The sequence below is a fragment of the Panthera onca genome, chromosome D3 (genome assembly GCF_046562875.1).
Source record: "Panthera onca isolate mPanOnc1 chromosome D3, mPanOnc1 haplotype 2, whole genome shotgun sequence".
Lineage (NCBI taxonomy): Eukaryota > Metazoa > Chordata > Mammalia > Carnivora > Felidae > Panthera > Panthera onca.
The window spans coordinates 33,412,226-33,418,615 of NC_138350.1; positions in this window are offsets into that span (position 1 = coordinate 33,412,226).

The following is a 6,390-nucleotide window of genomic DNA, read 5'->3' on the forward strand; positions in this document are numbered from 1 at the left end:
CACCAAAGGAAAATATGAGATCAACAGGGACAGGAGGCAATAAAGGACCTTGGTAACATTTTGGTCTTTACTTTCATGTGCCTCTTGTAATATTCTTCCTTGTAGTGCTGGTCACCCTGGTTGTCTAACTGCTTTATCTGCTTAACGAGATTACTTGGCTCTTGGAGGGCGGGAAGAAAATTGGGTATTATGTTTGTATCTCCTCCCCCAGCCCCTCCGCAAGTCTTTCCATAATGGGCATTTGTTGGGCTGGTAGATGAGGCAGGATAAGATCAGACCATCAAGAAAGAGTCTTTATGAGGCCAACACTACCCTAAGCCACCGCAGCACACAACTACAGAAACAGGAAGACGCAAAAACACTGGTATTCAATCCGAGCACGCCCTGTGTTGTTATGGAGCACATGGCAACGCTCAAACATGTTTGTCAAATGAGGCAGTGTGGCACAGTTGTTAAGGAGCCAGATTCACTAGGCCCAAACCTCTCAGCTCCAGGACCTTTGGCAAGATATTTAACGTGGCCGTGAGATGGGCGTAACGGTAACGAATACCTGCACGTAGCCAAGCACTATGTAAGCGTACCCTAAAAAAGAACTCACTGACAATGATGACTTCAGACTAGACCATACGTTGTCAGTGATGGTGAATTTGCCCCCAAGAGGGTGCAAATTGAGTTTCGGTGCGGAGAGGGGACGACGACGACGACGAACACAAGGGTTTGTGGGTCTCCAAAGGGGCACAGTGCATAAACAGGTGTAATGTATATCCACATACCCTACAATTTGATGGGGGTGGAAGCAATTAGCAATAAATGTCTAAAAGGCTCGTTGGGGACCAATAATGAAAAAAAGTCTGAGAAACAGTACTGGAGAAATAAAGTTTCAGGTCAGTCCTATTATAGTTAATCGTATATCAAACATTTACCATAACTTTGTTTCTTTAATCCGCCTGGTATGTTTTGATTACGTGAACCCAAATAGGTTTTACTTCCGCTGGCCATCTGGTGTGGCATTCTACCGTCTGATTACACCCTCATCATATCACATTCAATATTGTTGGTCTGTGATTTAGATACTTTAACTATTACAAGCCACTTCACAGATGGGAGCACTAAGGCCAAGGAGAGTAAGTGGTTTGCCTAAAGGTCACGCAACTTTAAAAATTTTTTTCAACGTTTTTTATTTATTTTTGGGACAGAGAGAGACAGAGCATGAACGGGGGAGGGGCAGAGAGAGAGGGAAACACAGAATCGGAAACAGGCTCCAGGCTCCGAGCCATCAGCCCAGAGCCTGACACGGGGCTCGAACTCACGGACCGCGAGATCGTGACCTGGCTGAAGTCGGACGCTTAACCGACTGCGCCACCCAGGCGCCCCAAGGTCACGCAACTTTAGAGGGTAGGCTCCCTAAGAAGGTGCTATTTTCAACTCTAATGCTATACCGCCAAAAATAAATGCCTCTTACCTCTCCGAAGGAAAAGGTTTTTGGGGTTAGGTGAGTGTTCAAGCTAAAAAACGCATTGCCCTACAGGCTATCAGGACACTGATTGCAACTGCCGTCTGGATGGTTGGTGCCACGGTTCTCTGTTTTACATGTAAAGCACCCAAACAGTCTAATCTCTAGAACAGATGATTGCAATCTGTAAACTAGGAGGGGTGAGCAGATGGTCACGTGCTGCCCGCTGCTGTGAGTCTCCGAACTCAGCATTAGGACGTGCCCAGCCCTTTCAGAACATTCGCATCCGTGTTACTGTGTTTTCGGTTGTGCGCAGGCCGAGTGATGGATGGGCTGTGTGGGTGCGGCTGTGCGCAAACGCATTTCATCTCCCCGAAGCACAGGTCTCTAAAGCAGTGTTGAGCTTAAGCAAAACGGTACGCCGGGCCGCCGACTGCGACCTCACCAGGTCCGTAGCGATGCCTAACCTCCACGTTGGAGTAACACATCCCAGTTCTCAAAAGGCTTCCAAGTACATGGTCTCTTTTGATCTTCATGCAGTTTTGTGTAGGCCAGAGGACAGTCAGGCCTTTCGATTTAGAGATGCCAACTCCAGTTTCAGAGAGGATTACGATGTCTGTGCTAAGATCCCCTCACAACACAGAACACTTCTCAATTTTGCATCTCCACGCACGGACAACATTACTTTAGTTCTATCAGGGCAGAGCAGGTGCTAACTTAGAATCTTTTTATTTCCTTATACAGAACGTGGTGTCTTTGCTGCCCTTATCCTTATGGAGGCAGCAGGGGAAATCTTTTTTTTAAAGACAGACACAGCACTCAAAAAGCACCAGAGTTTGGTTAAAAATAAATTAATCATGGGGCGCCTGGGTGGCTCAGTCAGTTAAGCATCCAGCTCAGGTCGTGATCTCATAGTTCATGAGTTCAGGCCCCGCGTCAGGCTCTGTCACAGCTCAGAGCCTAGAGCCTGCTTCAAGTTCTGTTTCTCCATCTCTCTGCCCCTCCCTCCCTCATGCTCTCTCTCTCCCTCTCAAAAATAAACATTAAAAAAATAAAAAATAAATTAATCCTACTAATCTAGGAAAACTGCAAGTGTACAGACAGTTTATTTTCCCACATCTCATCTCTAGATTTTCCATCTGCTTTAGCCTAAATTAGTAGCTATTGACAGATTCTCCATTGGTTAGATGGAACCTAGTGTTTTACTGTAATGGAACCATTGAGTCAAATGAAAAGCAGCAAATACGCTAGCAAATCATGCTGGAAACTGGATAAGGAGGTAAGAAACTGAGTCGTCTACACCAGCCAGGCTCATAGAATAAGATGTCAACAGCCAGTAAGTCCATCCAGAACAAAACATCACGCTTAGGAAGGGTTCTCCAGTTGTAGAAGTCTAACGCTGATCGGTTGGTTGACCCCACACCCCACTGCGGGGCGGAATGGCACCACTGAGGATGGCTGCACAGTCACCATCACACATGGTGTCGGCAGGTGGAGTCGAGCAGGTGGTCGAGCCGAACAGTGGGGCTGTTGTCCTTTAGGCTGGAACTCGTTTCTTTCACGCCGGAATGGGAGAAGGGTTGAGTAACTCCAAAACAGTCGGAGGAGAAACAACTGAAATGCGGAATGAACACTCCCACACTTGGAGAGATGGAGTCTACCTGCGATGGGTGGGGAGGAGCCCTGGGGTTAGCCAGAGGGTTCACAGCCACGAGTAGACTGAGGGCCCTTGAACTCGGACTTTCCAGAAGTCACACAAGCTGGGGACCGGGACCAGACCCCGCGTCCCCATCTCATCTCAGAAGTCTTTCACTCCCACCTGGTGCTTCAAATCTGTATTTTCTCTCTCGTAGTGATCAAAAACTTGGAAAGCAGGACCTTACGAGGCATTGTTTGTTAAATTCATTATGTTTGGGATTTCCTTGTAAAAGTATATTCTGCATAATTAATTCTTTCCTTCACGGCATCAATTCTGTCCTTGCTGCTTCTGGAAGTACCCTAGATTCTTCTGTCCTGGACCCAAATATTTTCTACCTCACGAAAAACTCCTAGTTTGTAAGCATGCAAGTTCACATTGTAAACTAAGTAATTGTGATTTTTATCTGTGGTACTTGTGATTTTTTTTTTTTTCTTTTTTGTGTCCATCACAGTAGCTGTTGACTTTGAGCCCCTCTGTGCAGGATGGCCATTGTGATTCTGTGAGATGAGCTGTGCTGCTGGGGAAAACTATTCCTGAAGAATTCACTCATGTTGCAGATCAGGCCTGGGGAGAGATGGACAAAGGAGAGAAATTTGAGGCTACATTTTGATACGTATTGTGCCATACCTTCCTAGATCTTCTGACTCATCTTTCTAATATTTTAATGCAAAATGAAATGCAGAGACGTTTTCCTTGCCATTGCATAACTGGAAAGTATGCCAAGACTAGGTAGCTCTCCAAGAACACGGCAGGTAGAGAAAGGGGCAGTGCTTAATTCCATGCTTCACAGACGGGAAGGTAAGGCATTCCCAGCCCACGCTGAATTTAACATGGTGCCATGTTGCCATCAATTCCATGGAAGCCACTGTGGCAGACAGGACCCCTGAGCCTGGATGCTTTTTAGAGGTGGGATGGCTTGCTAGAAGCCCATTTGAGGAGGGCTGACCCCACATATTATAGTTGAATTCAATAACTCAGGTTTAAAATCTTAATCCAGTCCCCTGAACAAAGTTTGTGCACAGAAGACCCTCCATTCCCCACTGCCAAGCACACATCCACTCCTCTGTCACAGAGAAATGACCTTGCCGTGGAGCCCAAGCATTTGTGCAGGGCTGAGTCAGGCTGCAGGAGGTGGGTGCTGCCACGGAAGAGGCGTAAAGCACTATATAGACAGCCATAGTCATTGTGACGACCACCAGAGGACAGGTGTCCACGTGCAGTTGTCTGGCTCCAACGCTTGTTGAATCCTCATCGTCAAGTGTCCATCGATAGATAAAACAGATAAAGAAGATGTGGTATATACACAATGGAATATTATTTGGGCACAAAAAAGAATGAAGTCTTGCCATTTGCGATGACATGGATAGAACCAGAGAGAATAATGCCAAGCAAAATAAGTCATTCAGCAAAAGACAAATCCCACACGATTTCACTCATATACGGAATTTAAGAAACAAGGCAAATGCATAAAAGGGGAGGCGGAAGAGACAGACCAAAACACAGACTCGTAACTCTAGAGAACAAACTGGGGGTTACTGGAGGGGAGGGGAGAGGGGGATGGGTTATGTAGGGGATGGAGATGAAAGAGTACACTTAGAGATGTAAATTTAGAAAATAAAATTAAAAATAAGTAAAACATTAAAAAAATAAAGAGTACACTTAGTATGATGAGCACCGAGTAATGTATAATTGTTAAATCACTATATTGTACACTGGAAACTAATATAACACTGTATTTTGACTCTACTGGAATAAAAATTAAAAAAAAAAAACAAATTAAAAAAGCAAACACCCCTCCCCTCTCCAAATTCTCATCTTGGATAATAAGTGATGCTGATGTCGCATTCCATTGCTGGTCAGGTCAACTCAAAGTGAGAAGTTGGTGGTTAGGCATGTCTCTGACCAGACACTTTTGCACAAGCAATCCCTGAAATCCTATTGTCACAAAATAATTTGAAAACAAATAGCACCTGTCTCCAATAAGTCAAAGAACAGGAACAATCTAAGAGCGCAGAAGAATAAGGAAAACAAACATGACTGAGCCATCTTGAAATAAAGTTGCTACACACAGAGAGCCAAACACAAAGAAAAGAAAACATTAAAAACCTTTCTCCTTTGTCCAACAAATATTTACTGAGAATTGAGCCTTATTTCCCCTCTTACACATCCATCAGATCTTTTTTTTTTTTTTTTGGAAGCATTTTTTTTATTATAATTTGTTGTCAAGTTGGCTTGGCAGTACGTACCGCATACAGCATACAACATATGCTGACACACGACATACGGGGTGTAAAGTGTGCTCTTGCTTTTTGGGGTGGATTCCCATGGTTCACGGCTTACATGCGGCACCCAGTGCTCATCCCAACAAGTGTGCTTCTCAATGCCCATCACCCAGATCTTAATTCAGATGTCACTTCTTCCTGGAAGCCTGCCTGGACCTCAGGCCGTGGCCCACACGGCATTTCGCGGACCGATGCCATTTCACTTGACTCGATGGCTGTGGGAAGGCAGGGGCTCAAGCCAGCATCCGGGACAGGCAGTGGCACGACTGTAAATGAAATAAATGCCTGTTGCATAATTAAAAGAACGGATACATGTTCTAGGTGTCTGGCTGGGCGCTGGGAGCTCACAGCCAATGTGAGGTGTGTGTTGAGAATCATAGTTCCTGCTGGACACACTCTGTTGATAACCTGAGTCAGGGCAACATGAGACCACGGGGAATCTGGGAGACCATGAAGGGGTAGGTGGGGTGGGGGTATTGTTTTCAACTCTGCTCCTAACAGTTAATGCTCTCAGTTTCCCCATTTGTGAGATCAGGGTTTGCTTAGGCCTCTCCCAGTACTGAGTCCTGTCCCAAGGAAGGAGCAGAAAAATTTTTATATCCACTGGTCTTTCTCTGGGAGGAGAAAATGGAGCCAGAGGGCGGTCACCCTAAACTTATTGGTTGTTTCACCAGCACTATGCTATGTACCTTTCAGAAGCCATTGAAGGCATAGCTTATGAACCTGATCCTAAGAAATATGTTCTCCAAAGGATATTCATTTTGGCATGAGGCAATGATGTTTTTATTCAGCATCTTTAAGTTTGCAATCAAGGATATACCTGGTGAGGGCATGTCTGTGAGAGATGGAAAAGACATAACCCAGTGTGACAGTGGCCGATTGCTTGTCTAACACCTATCCTAGCCCTTTGATTTAGTATCAGCATCCTTGTGTTTGGGGTGGAAATGTGGCCCGCT